We start from the raw sequence: 18,513 nt of genomic DNA on the forward strand, positions 1-18,513 counted from the left end.
TTTTAAACAAAAATAAAAGAATATTTTAATGAAAAATATATATATTGAAATGTATATTTAATGTTCAATATCTGGTAAGAGCATTACTATCAATTCAAGTACCCTAAGGAAGTACAGAGTTCTGGGCCAATCTCTGCCAATTACGTTTGTTTTGAATCTAACATGATTCTAAAAGCAGTTTCTTAAAGATGATTTTTTTTCTTATCTTCATTGAAATTTCCAAAGCTTTTAGCTGGCATAGAAGAGAATGTAGGAAGGTTAACTGCAAACACATTTATCATTTTTAAAACAAAATCACATACTGCAAAAGACACATGGTGAAGTACCAGCTCCTACATACCATGAGATTATCCATTCCAAGATGATAACCAAAAATGAATCAGTGTTGTATGTTTGGTTAACATCTGCCTTTTAAGTATTAGGAAATACTTCTCTCAACCACTCTTATTTACTTCATCTTTTCAGATGGGAAAACATTTTTCTCTGAATTGATGACTACTTATTTTTCAGCTAAAGTAAATACAGGTCTATATCTCTTCATTTTTGTAAGAAGCTGACACATTCTGTCACAACATCGCTTGAGTAAATGGGAAAGTGACAGCTTCCTGGCAAAATTTTAAAGAGATAACATCTATTTTTGTTTAAACAGCCAGTAAAAAATCAGAAGCTTTCCAGATTGAAAGGGTAAAGAATGCACAAGTGTTGCAAATTGGTAAACGAATGCACTCTGGAAAATTTCTGATGTTTGCCTGTATGTTTTTAACCACAGCTCAGTATTTTCTGGGATTAAAGAATAAGTTTTCAAAGAATAAATTCTATCAAGATGATAGAATTATCAACAATTTTGATTAACAGAATTTTTAAAAAATCAAACAACAATACTCATAGAAACAATTTCTTCTAAATTGAAATACCAAATATTTGCTTTTTCCTGCATTTGAAGAGTATTCCAGTTTTAGTCAAATACTATTACTAAAAGTCATATTATTTGGTTTAAAAATAAATCTCCTAAAATTATTTTTACTTTGTTTTACATATCACATTTAAAACAACATATTTAAAAATTTTTTTTTCTTTATAGCTATTTTACAATTATGTAAACATTACTACTTTCATCTGGCTTATTTCTCTTAAAATCTGTTCATGTAGTATGTTAAATTATTGTTCAAATAACAATGTTACTTGCAAAATTTGTATTTTTCTCCTGCTTGCCATTAAGCCTTTAAACATAGAATCATATAATTCATTACTAATATATGTAAAATAGGGTAAGTGAACACCTTATGTTAAATTTAGTCTAAAGAATTTAGTAAATAAGAAAGGTTGTGCTAATTACTGAGACATAGGAATGTGAATGTCAGAGGTAGGTATATAATGTATCTTTTTAAATTTTATGGCTCTCATATTTATGATTCCTATTGATATTAACCCCTTTTATATCACTGTATAATGTTCTTCAGAATTTCCTGGAGCAAATAAACTGATGTTTAATCTTGTGTATTCTATGTTGTTCCAGTAACACTCGGTAAGCCCAGCACTGAAACAACCATAATGTATTGTAGTCCTGCATTTTTGTCTCATCTCTTTCCACACCTCCCCAGCCAAACCACTTCACAGTCCTTTGAAGATGAGAATGACAGGGTACTTTAATTTACTCTTCAGTTACAAATCAGAGGTCAAGGGTACTAAATTTTACTTGTAGAGACTGTTACTGATTAAGTAGAATCATAGACTGATAACTGATAAATTCTATGATTAATACAGTGATTGGCAAATAAGCAAACAATAGAGTTCAAACTATTCCTACAGTTCAGTGAAAAATGGATTTTTTGTAGAAGATAATTGAAGAAGAGTCACAGATTATGAAATGCAGTTACTTTACCTTGTTTTATTGAACTATCAGGCAAATTTGAAATGTTTTATTCCTGTCTTAAAAAAAACACAACAAAGAAATAAAGAAACCTCTAAAACATTCACAAACTTCCTTTGAATCTTATTGTTCAGAAACTTTGGGAACATATGTTGTAAAGGTTTATGTGTGAGAAAAAAATTTTATTAGTTTACATGTATATAATCATCTAAACATGAACTTCATCTTGGACTTTGTCTCATGCTTCTGCTCTGATAGTCTTTCTGATTTACAAACACAGGGAGACATTGTGCATGCATTAAGATGTTCAGGAAAAAGCAGAAATGGGACAGCTAAAATACTATTGACTCTATGATAACCAGAATGTCCAACATTCGGACGTCAGTATTGAGCTACTCTGAAGCAATAAGTGAGAAAGGTGGGCTGGGATTTAAATAAACAGTGTATTCATTTCACATTGATGTCTCTTGATTAACAGTAGAAGACATCACTCCTGAAAGCATCTGCAGTGTGAGTAATTCCATTAACAAAGAAGCTACTTTATTATCAACATACTGTAGATTCATTTTAATGTGTCATTTGCACTTCAAAGTCACATAACTTTTATTATGGTAAATCAATTAAAACTATTTCTCATGATAATTTATCTTCTGCGGAGTTTATCATCTCAGAGAATGCAATATTTCCCAATTTAACTTCTAAGACAAAAGTGATGTAATTTGAATGCCTTTTACTGAGCTTATTAAGCATAAAGATCACAGAAATTTCAAACCCTGAAAGATAACTGTTTCATCTATGTGATAAAATGGAAGCCACATTTTTTGTAGTGTATTATAGGTGGTGGAGACAGTATGCTAATTAGTAATATAACCTCATTTACTGATTTTCTACGTCTCCCATTTTAATATATAATCTAGTAAAAGCAGATAGTTTCTCTGATATTAGTTTTAAAGAGAACGTAAAGGTTTATATAAAAAACATTTTATCGAAGATTAGCAAATGAACTGAATTTCAGGATGATGTAGTCACCTGTTTTGTTAGTTTTAATGACTTTGTAACAACGTGCTTCAAAGATTTACATCCATTTCTTATTTTTGAAAACTGCCAATATTTTTTGACCTTTGTTGAATATTTCTAGAATAAGCAGCTTTAATATCCATTTGCAGCCTGAAAATGTTTGCATAGAAATGAGAAATTTTATGCTTTTCTAAATTGAGTATTTAAACTTAGAGGATATTTTCAAACATTTGCCACATATATATATATATATGTATATATATATTTATATGTATATATATATATATATTTTTTTGCTTTATTGTCCAATTGAATTTAACTGAAAACTTCTGTCAGTAGAGATAGAAGAGAAAATACGTGTAATTACTTTATGAGTGGCAGTCAGAATATGTAATATAAGTACCATATAAAGAAGAGAAGTACAGGGTAGTTTACTTAATAATGCATTATTAAGTTTTGGTTTATTTCATGATAAAATTAAGCACCTTCAATGGAATTGTTTTCTGAGATTATATTTCTTAGAAAACCTCATTAGAGATGTATGCAATATTCATTTTCTTATCAATATCTTTAGGTTTTCAATTTCTAAATACTGAGAAATGTGTGTGTAGCAAACGCTTTTTCTATCCATTCATTTAATTTTTGCAAGGAAATTGTTTCTAGTGTATAGAGGAGGAGTAGGACTTGGAAAGAATTAAGTTGCTATACACTATCAGAAACAGTACCCTTGATTTCAGCATTAGTAATGTGAAAATTACAATCTAATATCAAAGAGAATTATGCTAGTAAAAACGGCCAGAGAGTAAATCAAGTTAATTGTAATAGACTTACTTCCTCTCACCATCATAGCAGTGCCTAAAGGATTTCCTGATGACATCTGGGTCTTGGCAGGATAGTTAAGGCACTGGCTGGTGTTGTTGAAAATAATGAGGATCGAAGCTGGAGAGACTTAGTCTAAAACCCTGTGTATGTCATTTATCTGTATTACTTTAGACACTTTACAATATCCCATACATGTTTTGTTCGTGGTGATAGTGGTAGTAATGGTCGTGGTGGTGATAGTGAAGTGATATCAATAACAATTATTGGAAGGATAGTGTATGTAAAGCATTTTGAATCCAGTAGCATGCAAATTAAAGATAATACTGCCAGCTGTGGCTCTGATCCCTTTATCTAGTCTATACCGCTAACCTAGAGGCTGGAAATGAGAAATTTTATGCTTTTCTATATTGAGTCTAAATATTCTGAATAGGTATCCACACTTTTAGATACCTCCAATATATTATGTGTATATTTGTTGTTGTATAAGGTATATATATGAACTTTTATAGTAATATATGATATTTCTAGGAAAGCACTCTCATATGTATGAGTTGGTAAGATGTCTTCCTAATAATAATGGCTTAATATTATCAATAATTAATATCTCAAGGGAAAATATACACTTCGGGCAAGGCTATTAATGCATGTGGTAGATCTACTCTTTAGTTGGTATTCCTGATAATTCTGAATTATTTTGAACAACTTGTTAGATACGGTTATGTCACAAATGCTTTTGCTCAGAATGAGACAGATAAAGAAAGCACTGAACAGAAAACTGTCAAATCTTCTGTGATCCTGTTGCCCTCCTATGCTTAAATCATTGGGACTACCATCAACCCATATCATGTAGAAATCTTGTTTAACCCATCTGTCCATTGTGCTTGGGTTAGTTCAGTTAAAACTGGATGATTAAGTAGCAAATCCATTTAATTGTGGAAATATCTTTGAAATATTCTGTCGTACACCAAACCCATGAGGATAGTTCCTTTAACTCTTCTGCCTTGTGGAAATCTGACTCTTCTCTCAAACCTTCCATTATAAATGCAACAACTGACATGAAATAAGACTTGAGAAAGGTTGCCAGGTCAATTAGTCCACTAAAAGTTTAACACCTAAATGGGTTCATAATTTTTTAAATAAAAATTTAAAAAACAGAAATCTTAACATATTCTTTATATATCTGTGTAGTTTGTCTTACATAGTTCCTGTGGTGTTTTAATTCTGGTTTGGAACTAAAGCATCAGTTGTTGCTATTGAACCGCTATGATTCAGTTTTCTCCCTCCAGATACCAGAACACCTTACAGGAATTTCTCTCTCTGGGAAAATGATCTTACTCCTTCAATATTAAACATGGTCAAGAGTCTTAGGATTTCAGCTTTCTGTGTTCAGTTCTATCCATTCCCACTGTAACTATGTTCTAGAGAGTTTCCCAACCAGAGGATGTCTAAGTTAGAATTAGCTACTATTTGGAACCTTAAAAGCATCCCTTTCTCCCTTTGAGATCCATATCCAACGCTTTGACAAGTTTTACTTTAAAATCAAGGAAAAACAAAAAATCTTTTACCTCCAGTTCCACATCCATCCAGGACTGTGTGAAGACTCATTAAACCACCAAAATCATGCAACCCATTCTTCCAGCGGGTTCTCCACCTCCCTCCTCAAGAAATTCTATTCTGTAAACTCAGTGGTTGCTTTTTGGTTCTGTTATTGTTCTAAGGAAGATCTTGTAAATGATTTTGAGATGCCAAATCTATTCTATCTGAAGGTGAGGTGAAGGATCAGTGGTCATTCTAAGATACTCTTCATATACCCTCCCTGAGGGAAAAATGCCTCCAGTAAGCACAAAGTTATATTTAGCATATCTTTAATAATCAAGGGCAAATGCAATTTCTCAAGGGAATAGGATTCCAAAGCAAAATAAATAACAAAAAATATTTTTCAACACTTCTAAACATTTTGGTATTATCAGTTTCTTTCCCCTTTATTGTGAATATAGAAAATAATTTTAAAATTCTTGAAAATAATTGTTCCCTTTCATATTGACATATACCTAAGTTCTTGTTATCATCCTACAAAAATGATTCTTTGGAATGTCACCATTGGTTTCTCTTTCTTAGGAAATAAAACCGCACATCTTAATAACATTAAGGACCAAGAGAATGCCTTTATTTATATGACTTTAATATTCAACTGTCTTCATTAATTATTGATATGATATTGGTATGACTATTACAGGAAACACAATTATATTTAGAGGTTACAGATAACGTTATCATTTATTTTAGGAACTCCCTGAAAATCCATTTATCTTACAATAGAACAAGTCCTCATCAAGGATCCTTACCAGATCAATAGATTGTTCAAAGGAATTCAGAGACAATGCTTCAAGAGTTCTTCAAAACACTTCATCAAAACCCCCTTACTTCATTCTATGTACAATTCTACCATCATCTAAAAATATTTCCCAATCTTGATCAAACCCCGAGTTAAAAAATTGGCCTTATACTAGACTGTAAATATCCTACCTTTATCTTGCCACTTTCAAAAAGGCACTAAAACTCTAAGCTAGTGATTTCTTCTACTCTAAGAAGCAATGACCTCAGCTTTGCTTTATTGATAAATTATTTGATAGGTTTTGCTTGTTTGCTTTTTAGGGATTTGTATATTTCACCTGCTCATCTGCCATCTGTTTAATTTGTGATATTTCAAAAACAAGACTATACATAATGTGCCTGTACATTCTAAAGAATAGTATTAATAATTAAATGTGCTTTTGCTTCCTGGTTATTTATGGTAGGATGTGGCAGCCCAATGTTCCTGCTGAAAACAATTAGAAAAAATCACTATTAATTACAAAAATTTTAAAAGCATCACAGAGAAATGAGGCTGAGAACTAGTTGGACTAACACTCCACAGAAGGGAGATTCATTCCAAAGTGAGGACACAGTTACCTCTTCTGGTTTAAAATAAAAATTAAGCATGACCTGGTCCAGGTGGAATCTCTTTAGGGGAAAGCAAAACCAACAGATTTTTTTAGTGGTCACATGGGGCTAAAGTGACAAACTAGAGAACCGAGTGTACTCAAAGGTCTGGTCCTTTCCTCCACAAGACATTCACTGTATTCTAAGGCTATGCTGAGGGTTAAAATGCTAGGTAGAAAGAAAACTTCTGAAAATTAGAGCAAAAATCTTATAAAGTTCACTGGTGTTTAAAAAACAGAGATCCATGGTGAGGGATAGAGTTGGGGTGGGTGGAGAACTTCAACAAAAAAGATTACAGTCCTAGAAGGAGAGTTGAATGGACTGAGGTTCTTCATTAATATGATGAAAAACATTTCTTTTTAACGAAACATAAACTTTTTTTTTTGTAGTTAAATGCAGTGGAGTTTTTTCACCCCTTTCCTCCTTTTACACAGAATATAAAGCTCACTGGCCTGGGAGTAACCTCTATCTTGCAACTTTTGGCTAGTGAAGAGGATTCAGAGAAAATAATACAACTATCAATCACAAAAAGGAGGGATGACGAAGGAAAATAATTAAGCTGTGGCTTCAATCATGCATTCCTGTGCAAGGTGCCCTTGCCACACTTTCCTTGGCAGAACTTCCTGATTCTGGGTGCAGATGGAGACTTAGAATCTAGGCTTGCTCTTTAACAGAAGGCTTTTGTTGAGGAAAAAGGAAATCAGTAGAGATTTTGCATTCTCTCTGGCTTGCAGAGGTAAAACTGGATGGGTATGAAATATGTGGTGTGTCTATACATCAAGACATTTGTGTTTTGAAGCTGCATGGTGCTGAAGAATGAAGAGCTCAACTAAAAACTTCTGAAAGATAGAAGAGTCTCATTGTTACAAACACCTGCTGCTCATCACATGACAGGCCAATAAATCAAGAGATGAGGTTTTGAGGCAAGTAATAGCAATTTTATTCAGGAAAGTCAGCAGACTGAGGAGATATTGGACTAGTGTCCCCAAAACCCATCTTACCCAGACTTAGAATTCAGGCTTCTTTTATACTAAAAGGGGAGGTAATGTGGCTGGTTGTTGCAGACTACTTTGTGCCTGCCAGACCCCTGAGGGGACGTGATAATCCTTTGTTCTTTCAGCTACCCATCTATCTGGTCACAGAGTTCCTGAAAACCTCCAACAAGATAAATGTTATCTTCTGTTCTGCAACTATTTATCTCTATAGGAATGGAGGTCAAGCCCGGGAGACAGAGCCTTGAGAAAGGGCTGTAATGTATATTTCAGGATATAGACAACATTTTATTTACAAAGGTGCAGAGCCAGCATGACTAGGCACATGCAATAGAGTACAAAGTTTAGAGCTAAAGAATAAATCCAATGTGGAGTCAGGTTTGTTCTTCTCTGTTACAGGAACAAAGAATAGTCATGCTCTAGAAACAAGCATAAACTGATAATTGACTACCAAAACTCTCAATCCAGTCCCAAACCAACAAAAGTTTTGACTAGATTGAGGATATCAATTAAGATTTTAAAAAGTCTTAACCTAAAGCAATAAGAATGGACTAGACATTTCTTTGATGATTTTAGTCTATTGTCTGAGTTAAGTGGGAGGTTGAATTGGAGACTCTTTAAAATAGCTCAATAGCTCAAATAGAAAAGGAAAAAAATTACCTGTATGGATAGTCATTGGAGATATTTGCTGGCTTACCCTTGCGTATAGGTGACTTTCTTAGAAAAATTCTATAATTATTAAATAAGTAAAAGCATAGTTAAATAGCTTTACCAAAAGTTTCCATTTATCACTTTTTTCTACCACCATTTTTTGTTTATACATGTGAAATTTCAATGTGAGACTCTGAAATTTTACTTTCTGCTTGTATGTTTCCTTTTGAATTTCCTTATTCTTTTATTTTTTCCTGGATGATAATATCTTCACTTAACCCTCATTCTTTTTTTTTAACATCTTTATTGTGGTATAGTTGCTTTACAATGGTGTGTTAGTTTGTGCTATAACAAAGTGAATCAGCTGTACATATATTCCCATTTCTCCTCCCTCTTGCATCTCCCTCCCACCCTCCCTATCCTACCCCTCTAGGTGGACACAAAGCATCGTGCTGATCTCCCTGTGCCATGTGGCTGCTTCCCACTAGGTATCTATTTTACATTTGGTAGTGTATATATGTCCATGCCACTCTCTCACTTCGTCCCAGCTTACCCTTCCCCCACCCCATGTCCTCAAGTCCATTCTCTACATCTGCGTCTTTATTCCTGTCCTGCCTCTAGGTTCATCAGAACCATTTTTTTTCTTTTTGTTAGATTCCATATATATAAGTGTTAGCATATGGAATTTGTTTTTCTCTTTCTGACTTATTTCACTCTGTATGACAGACTCTAGGTCCATCCACCTAACTACAAAAAACTCAATTTCATTTTTTTATGGCTGAGTAATATTCCATTGCATATATGTGCCATGTCTTCTTTATCCATTCATCTGTCGATGGACACTTAGGTTGCTTCCATGTCCTGGCTATTGTAAATAGAGCTGCAATTAACATTGTGGTACATGACTCTTTTTGAATTATGGTTTTCTCAGGGTATATGCCCAGTAGTGAGATTGCTGGGTCATATGGTAGTTCTATTTTTAGTTTTTTAAGAAACCTCCATACTGTTCTCCATAGTGGCTGTGTCAATTAAGCCTCATTCTTAAACAATATTTTTACTGGGTATAAAATTCCAAGTTGATAATTATCTCTAACTTCTTTACAGGTATGAATTCTCTTTCTTCTCTTATTGTTGCTGATAAGATTTCAGCAATGTGTATAATCTCCATTCCTTTCAGGTATTTTGCTTTTTATTCTCTCTACTTTTAAGATATTCTATTTTTCTTCAGTGTCTTCACTATACTTTATCTAGGCATGGGTTTCTTTTTATGTTTCCTGCTTTAGAATGGCTGGGCCTTCCAGGGTTGATATCTTTTAACAATAATGGAAAGTTATAATCCATTGTCTCTGGATACTGCTATTTTCCTTCTTCTTTGTATTAGATGGTTTGGAATTTTTTATGGACCTTTTGATGTGTTGGTAAATGTTTAACAATTGTTTTTTCAAAATAAAAACGCTGATTGTAGCATTTCCAAATTTTCACAGTGTGAATACCCTCCTTATGGTCAGTTTCAAGCTATCACGGTGATGTTCTTAAATTCATAGTTGGAAAAAGATATGCACAATCAGCTTTCATAAGTGAATCAGAGCTGGTCTTAGCACACCATTGCGTGGACTTAGTTATTCTCTCTTACTCTGTCTTCCATGTTACATATTTTACATTTATTCCTCTAGGTTTCTAACATTCTCCTTAGGTGTGATTAATCTGCTTGCTGATGCAAACCTAGAGTTTTACATTTCAATTAAAAAATTGTCCATTTTGGGGTTATGTTGAATGGTTTTTAAATGTGCTGGTTTTCTGCTCTTATTTTCAAGACTTTATAATATTTATTTCAACTCTCTATATATGTATATGTTATATGTAACTGATATATACATTTATAAAATTTTATTCTTTGTCTAATGATTTCAGTAATAATGTATGTCTGCTTATGCTGGTTTTGACTCTGAGAGCCTTATTTTCTCTCATGTTTTGTGATTTTTGACTGTGAACAGATCATTTCCCTAGAAACATTATTTTTGGAAACTTGAGTTGATGTTAAATTTCCCCAGAAGGATATACATTTGCTTATACCAGTCACATTTCTAAATTCTCTCTCAAGGTTTTAGACACATATAGCTATTATAATTTCATAAAACAAATATGTATGAAAGCCAGCTGTGGCTACAGATTTTCCAGAGATTTGTCCCTTTCCACCTTGTTCCAGAATTGAAAATGGTGCATTTTCTTGCTGTTCTTTTTAGCAAAAATAGTTATCTTTAATTAATCATTATTCGGAGGATGTAGCCCTTTGATGTCCTAGTTTTACACAGATGTCTCCTGTTAAGAGTTTCCATGCTATGTGGGCCTAGAGATTTATTTCCTGTTCCCTATGGTCTTTAAAATAGTCTTCAAAATAGAAGCTGAAGGTCTCCAGCATTCAGCAGGTACCCTCAGGGTGAATCTTCAAGATTAAAAAATGGATTTGGTTCTTTTTTGACTTGCAGGGTTCCAGGTTCCACATTCGGGGGCTCAGAATAGATCTTACTTTTGTGCGTGTGTGTGCCAAGCTAGCAATGAATTTTATTTATATTTAATTATTTCTTACTACTCTTTCAGGATTTTATTTGTTTCAATGTGGAAAGTAACATGAGATATCTAATCTCTCAAACTAGATTTTAAAACCTAAAGCCAGGATTTGTATCCAACGAAAATCTAAAGAATAAAATACAGCAGACTACATCAACACACACATACAAAAATTGCACTTTTAATCTCATTCAATGCATTTAAAATTTTATCCCCTAATCCTTTTTTAAGGAGCATTTTCAATTTCTCTATAAGAATTCAAATTTAGCAAAATATCAGATTGTTAAATTAGACATAACTTGCCTAATTAAATTGCCTCAGCTGACTTGTTTTACACACAAAAGTTTCTCCAAGTATGCAATGTTACAAGCCAGTCAAATTCCTGTTAGCTACAGATAACTGCATTTAACATGTATTAACCACATCAAAATAACTTCTGAAATGGAATTTTACTTTTTTAAAGTATTTAAGAAGCACCTGTTTTGGGGTTCTTTCTCTGGTATCTAAATTTTATTTCTCTGTTCTCTACAGTTTGTGGTAAACCAGGGTATTTCTCTACTTAAAATAATTGTCTTCATCAATAGATTTAGATTATAAGACAGTTAAACTTGAATAATCACATTTAATATTGTGCTTCCAAAATCATCTACCAACACACTGGTAATTTTCTTCTTTGGATATAGGTTATAGGAATCAGGAGTGAGATGTTTGTCATTAGTAATATATACCAGACGTTTTCAAGTCTCTGCCCTGTGGCCACCTGGTTAGGATTGCATTTCCTTGTCTCCTTCCATGGGTGGAGAATTTTTTATAGTTTTGATGAATGAATTTTGATCAGGCATAATATGTGTCACCTCTGAGACAGAGTTTTCATTCCCTGGCATGAGAAACTCTCTAACCTCCCAAGTACTTTTTTATTCTCGCCACGGCAACAAGCAAAGAATGAAATAATAACTGCTTTGTCAGACTGAGTCATAGAATGATACAGCGTTAGAATGAAATAAGCCTTTATTTTTGGTGTTTCTTTGGGATGGCAGCATATCCTGGCTGATACAGTGGCCATCATAGAGGTAGAAATCAAATTGCAAATCAAACAAATGGTTTTAACATTTTTGTTTGTGGTAGGCAGAACACTATCCCTCCCCCCACCCCAAATGCTCACATCCAATTCCCTGCAACTTTTGAACCTGGAAGCTAAAACTTTTATGTTACATGGCAAATAGGAATTAACATAGCAGATGCAATTAATTTTGCTAATCAGCTAACCTTAGAAAAATAGAGTACCCTGAATTACCAAAGTGGGCCCAGTGCATTCTTAAAAGTGGAATTCTTAAAAGTGGAAGAGTAAAGCAAAAGAAGAGAATCAGAGAGAGTCATTACCACAGGAGAGTGTTCAGGGAGATGCAGTGTTGGATTTGAAGATGGAGGAAAGGTACTACCTCCAAGGAATGGCTGGTAGAAGCTGGAAAAGGCAGGAAATGGAATCTCCCCTACAGCCTCCAGAAAGGAAAGCAGCTCTGTGGACACGTTGAGTTTAAGCCCTTGATACATGAGATAAGACTTCTGACCTCCAGAAAGGTAAGATAACACATTTAAATTGGTGTCATTTTAAGCCACTTAGATTGTGGTAATTTGTGTATGTCTTTTTTTTTTAATTCCCAGCTTTATTGATGTATAATTGACATATAATATTGTGTAAGTTTAAGGTGAATAACATGATTTGTTACAAGTATATATTACAAAATGGTTAAAGTTAGTGTTGATTTGTTACAGAGAAAACTAATTCAGGATACCTGTCAGTGTATTATGTGAAATGTTTACTCTCAATATTTACTACATTTCATCAGTATTGTCTAGAAATGTATTAATAAACATTGAGAAACTCTGATACCAGATTTAAAACACTTTGCTAGAAATTCAAGGTGCGATAATCAGACAGAAATACTACTCACGCTCATTGAATACATAATAACATAGAATTTCCTGCATATTAACTTTATTATTAAACATAAAAGCAAGTTCATTGGATATAGTACTTTATATAAAAGAATGAAAGTACAGTCCTGAAAATGTCATTTAATTTTGAAAATTTTGTTGATATAGAGGAAGATTTACTGGAGCAAATCTGAGGATGCTGGGCAGAAAAATCTTTCAGTCACACTAAATTTCAATTGCAAAATTGACCTATTTGTATAACTTTCACTCCCCTAAGTTTTATTCTGTGTTCAAGCCAGATTCTCCCAATAAGTGATGCTCCTTTGTGCCTCTTGGTCTTTACATGTACTGTTCCTTCTGTGTGATGTGCTCTTCCCTGTGCTTTTCACTTGGCAAACTCTTATGCGTTCTTCTTTTTCATTTCCCCTCAGATTTTACTGTGTCAGAGAAGCTTCTCTTATCCTCTTATGAGCCTAAGTTATCTAGTTGTGTTTATGCTCCCACTGTTTACAGTGCTTATTACTATCACATTTTAAACACACGTTAAAATGAAAAATTTCGTGAACACATAATAGAAAACAGATGCAAAAATAAGTGTGAGACAGAAACAGATATTTAGAACATTAAAAGGAAATATCAGAACAAGTTCATAACTAAGTCAAATATAAATAACATATAACTTTTTAAAGTATCATAACATAGTATAAAATATATTTGTATGATGAAAGTGGGATAATTACATATCAGAACTCCCTTGAGAGAATGGTTGCCATTCTCTGATGCTGAGAGCATCCCCCATACCCAGGGAGAAGGAAGGAAGTTACTGTCTCCCTACCTCAAGAATAGTGAGAAATTGTGTGCCTACACTGTGGCTGAATGAGCATGTAGATGCTAAGTTTGGCTAGAGTACATTTCTATCAAATGATGAGTCAAAGGATGTGAATGTTTCCCATGGATCAGGAGAGTTGCTCTGGAGCCATTGCAGGTTCTTCCCATAGTGACAGATATTTATTGTCTTTTGTCTTTACATCACACTCACTTGACTATAGGATCCTATAGATATTGTATATTTATACCTCCCACACGTGGCTGGCACATTGTGAATATGTAGTAAATTGGACACTGAATGATGAATGAATATATGAGAAGTTGAGAGATAGATTTAGATTCAGAAAAATAATGATAGATTTAGATTCAGAAAAATAACAACCTAAAATAAGCTAATCCAAAAACAATGGTTTAAAAAAAAGGCAAGGTTAGGGACTTCCCTGGTGGCACAGTGGTTAAGAATCCACTTGCCAATGCAGGGGACACGGGTTCGATCCCTGGTCCAGGAAGATCCCACATGCCTCAGGGCAACTAAGCCTGTGCACCACAACTATTGAGCCTGTGCTCTAGAGCCCATGTGCCACAACTACTGAGCCCACGTGCAGCAACTACTGAAGCCCACATGTCTAGAGCCCGTACTCCACAAGAGAGGCCACTGCAACGAGAAGCCCAAGCACCACAGCAAAGAGTAGCCTCTGCTTGCCACAACTAGAGAAAGCCCTTGTGTAGCAATGAAGACTCAATGCAGCCAAAAGCAAATTTTAAAAAAATAGGCAAGATTATTTGCAAAGCAATAATAGATAATACTTTTTTCTCTAATTTTCTTAATATTTGCCTTATGTAGATAAGATATATTATTAGCTCTATCTTACAGATTAAGTAATCAGCTCAACAAGAAAGAACTAAATACATTGCCAGTAAGAACAGAATTTGCTTTTCAAAATCTTTGCCTTTTCCTCTCTTATTACACCATGCTGATTTTAAATATCCATTGAATTAAAATGGTAAAAATGTCACTATTTTGTGTACATGGTAACACTAGATGAATTTTTTTTGAAAGTTGACATTTTTCCATAATTATTATTATAATCAACTGATATGTTATCGTCTGTTGGTTGAAAGTTGAAACCAGTGATCAAAAAACTGAGAACTTAATTTACCAGTCATCACAAAAATACACATGAACGATAAAATATCCCATTTCATGTATTGTTTCACATTGTTTTCATTAGCAACATTGCTAATTTAATAACCACAACTTGACCATGCAGCTTTTTTATAGAATCCACTTTCATTACTAGTCACAGTTTTGCCAAGTAAGCTTCAGGGGGAAGTAATTAAATTTAATAGAAGCCACCTTCATTTTGAATCTGCCGTCAATTTAAAGCCATGGGGAAAGGTAATTACATTTAATAGACACCATAGTTTCTAGACGAAGATGTACAGTATGTGACATTAATCATTAGCCCAACAGTCTGAAAAGTAAAATCTTACTTAGAACAAACTCCCTACAAGTAAACTAGACCCTCCTTTTTCCTTTCAACTTAACAGAAGTAAAAAATGATTCTTATTTGGTTCTTAAATATGTTATTGAAATTTTACTCAGATGATTCAGTTCATTGATTTAAAGAAATGAAATGTAGGTAGATGGCATTTATGAATCCCACTGCAGTATTATTAACTCTTAAGGAAATAAATATTGCTAATACTCTTTATTAAATGTTCTATAGGCTCAATAACATCTCTCTTTTTCTAATTTCTGAGGCTGGTACAATAAACTACTGCTTTTAGAATTCATTCTTATATTAGTTTTTTTTATGCTGTGGTTTATGTAAATTAAAAACGCTTACTGAGTTTCAGTATATGAGGCTTAAATCAGTGAATAATTATAATAAATTTGAAAGCAGAACATTCCTTTTTGGTAAACACATCTACAAGCCTGACTGCATTTCACTAGGTTCATTTTATAGGTTCATTATGCCATTTGGCTCACATTGAAGTCACCTTAGATTTAATTTTTATTTTCTTCTTCATGGTGTATGAATAATTTTTGGCTTCTGTTTAGACATTTGATTTTAGAAATAGTTTTGAATCAGATTTAGATAATGAGCTCACATACAGTTCCCATAAGATCAAAAGGAATTTCCCAAGGGTTTATGAAATTAAAAGTGCATATAGAATTGGTAAAATTTACAACACTATTTTAAGAATATAGGATTATTACCCTTCAGTGATATTTCTGTTGAAAACTTTTTTACTTGTACATATTCTGGCTAGCATAGTCATATACAGAGAGAGGCAAGGAGGAGAGAGACAAGGAAAGAAGCAGAGTGTGGAAAAGAATGGGTTTTAGGATTGGAGACAAACAAAAATTTGTTAATCAAAAATGAAATTAATGCCAATAGCATTTTGCCACTTTAATGTATAGTAATAATGATAAATCTATATCAGTGACTCAAGTAAGACACAAAAGCATTCTTTTGTGAAGCTAAAGCACTATGGAAAGCATTTTAAGAAATTATGCATTTACTATTTGTGATAAGAAACGAAAGCACAATGCTCTTTTTGCTTGTCTGTTTACATCATTACTTTCCAGTGATACTTTAGCTAGCAATCTTTTAAGAAATACCAATGTTGAGTCTGTTGATTTTTCAAGTACATATTCAGCCTCTAATTGTTCATTTTCTTTAATAATATCATTCACAGTTCTCAAAGGATACCTTTGTCTTTCTTCTCTAAGACTGTAAGAATTTCTTAGTTTGTTGGCAGCAGATTTCACTGGATTTTTTTTTAAAGATTTATCATCATGTTTAGTGAAGTAAAAAGTCAAAAGAGTTAAAATTAATCACATCAGGTACATTGGCTGTGTGCCTAGTGACATCGCTCACATTTTTAAAGACAATTTGTTTAATATTTTCAAAATTTTTTAATTTGCAGTAATTATTTACAGTTTATCTGAAAAAATAAAACCTAAATAATTGAAAACAAATTCTATGGCTTTCTTTTTTAATTTAAACATTGTTTACTTTACACGTTTACAGTAGCCCAAAGAATGTTTAGAATTCATACATTTTTAATATTAGTAAAATTTTCTATTCAGCAACCTTTCTAAAAGTCATATCAAGTATTCTATTTATTTAAGTTTAAAGAATTTTACACCACTAACACTTTTATAGTCCTTACAACTCTTCAGTATTAAAAAAAAAAAGCCTTGTATAAATCAAGAATTCTGAAGGGTACTGAAAAATATAATTGCATACTTTTATCAAATAAATCCATATCAACCACAAAAGAAGTAATCTAAGTGCACCTATTTTACACAGACTGTTCCAATGCTCAAGTATTAAAAAATAATACTCTTCGGTCAAATAATAGATAATTTAGAACTACCTTTTAAAACTTTGTCTTAACTTTTTTTTTTTGGTTTTGTTTTTCTCAAATACTGTATATGAAGAAATGCCATAAAAGCTACTAGATAACCACAAAAACATTTGTAAATCCCATGCACTTTTGAAATCCCTTTGATTTAAAATAAAGATGACAAAACAGACTAGTTCCACTAAAATTACACTATGATGATTTCGGAATAATATAGTAATATTTTCAGAATAGTATTTTTGATCATTATTTGTGAGTATTGATGGAAGTTGCTTAAAAACCAACATAAGACATCATCATATAATAAAGAGCGATGTTACTTCTAGTACATTGTGTAGAGCCACATTACACCTAATGACAGTACATCCAGGAACATATGTTTCTAAGTTATAGAGTATATTGGGGTGGGATAGTAGAAAAGTATAAATTTACTAATGTGTATATCACACTAATAAACAAACATTTATTGTTAAACATTTCCTGTTATTGCTTCACTATTCCCCCATAGAAACTTCCATGTTAAATATTTTCTGCTTCTCTAAGATGTCTGCTTACCATCATGAAACTCTATTAAGTTCCATTAGTTAGTATGTGGCTTCAACGGATACAACAAAGAGCTCCAAGAATATAATGTCAAACAAGACAGTGGCTTATTTCTCTGTTAAGTAATAATACAGAGAGGAAGATGGGAAATTCCTGGCAAATAGTAGATTTTGCTCCACAAAATTGCCCAGAGACTCAGGTTCTACTCATATTGTCACCACACCATTCTTTTGAGCAGCAGTGCCCATCAAAAATATAATGCAAGCCATAAACAAAAGCAAATACATTTTAACATTTTCTAGTAACCATATTTTTTAAAAGTAGAGAGATAAAATTAATAGGGTATTTTATTTATCCCAGTATATTTAAGATATTATAATTTAACATGTAATAAAAACCAATTATTAATGAGATACTTAACTATTTTTTCATCCAATATCTTCAAAACTGGTTATATATTTTATCCTTACAGCTCATGTCAATTTGGACTAGACATTCAACTTGGACTAATGTCTGCCATATTGGCCTGTGCAGCTACAGAGTGCTGTACTTATCTGAGGGGTAGAAATCGGCTCATTACCACTGTATTTAGTGTCATCCTGAGATCTGGGCAAGAGGGACAACTTCCTTGGGTTCTGTGCTTCAGAGCGTTCTGCTCTGGACCTCATCACTCTGTGCTTCTTAGCATACAGAGGCAAACCGAAGAACAGGGGTATATGCTGGCCTGAAATCTGTGCTCCTACTTTTAGACTACAGTCAGAGTACCAGGGACCTCAGAATTCCCTGTCCCCAAATCCCTTGCCTCCAGGTCATGACTGTACTTCTGAAGGTTGAGATGACATCAGTGTGGGCACCCATGAACCCAAAGGATGCCCATTTGCTTGGAGTATAGATGGAGCTTGGACTTGGGATCTGAAGTACCCATGC

The sequence above is a fragment of the Pseudorca crassidens genome, chromosome 18 (genome assembly GCF_039906515.1).
Source record: "Pseudorca crassidens isolate mPseCra1 chromosome 18, mPseCra1.hap1, whole genome shotgun sequence".
NCBI lineage: Eukaryota > Metazoa > Chordata > Mammalia > Artiodactyla > Delphinidae > Pseudorca > Pseudorca crassidens.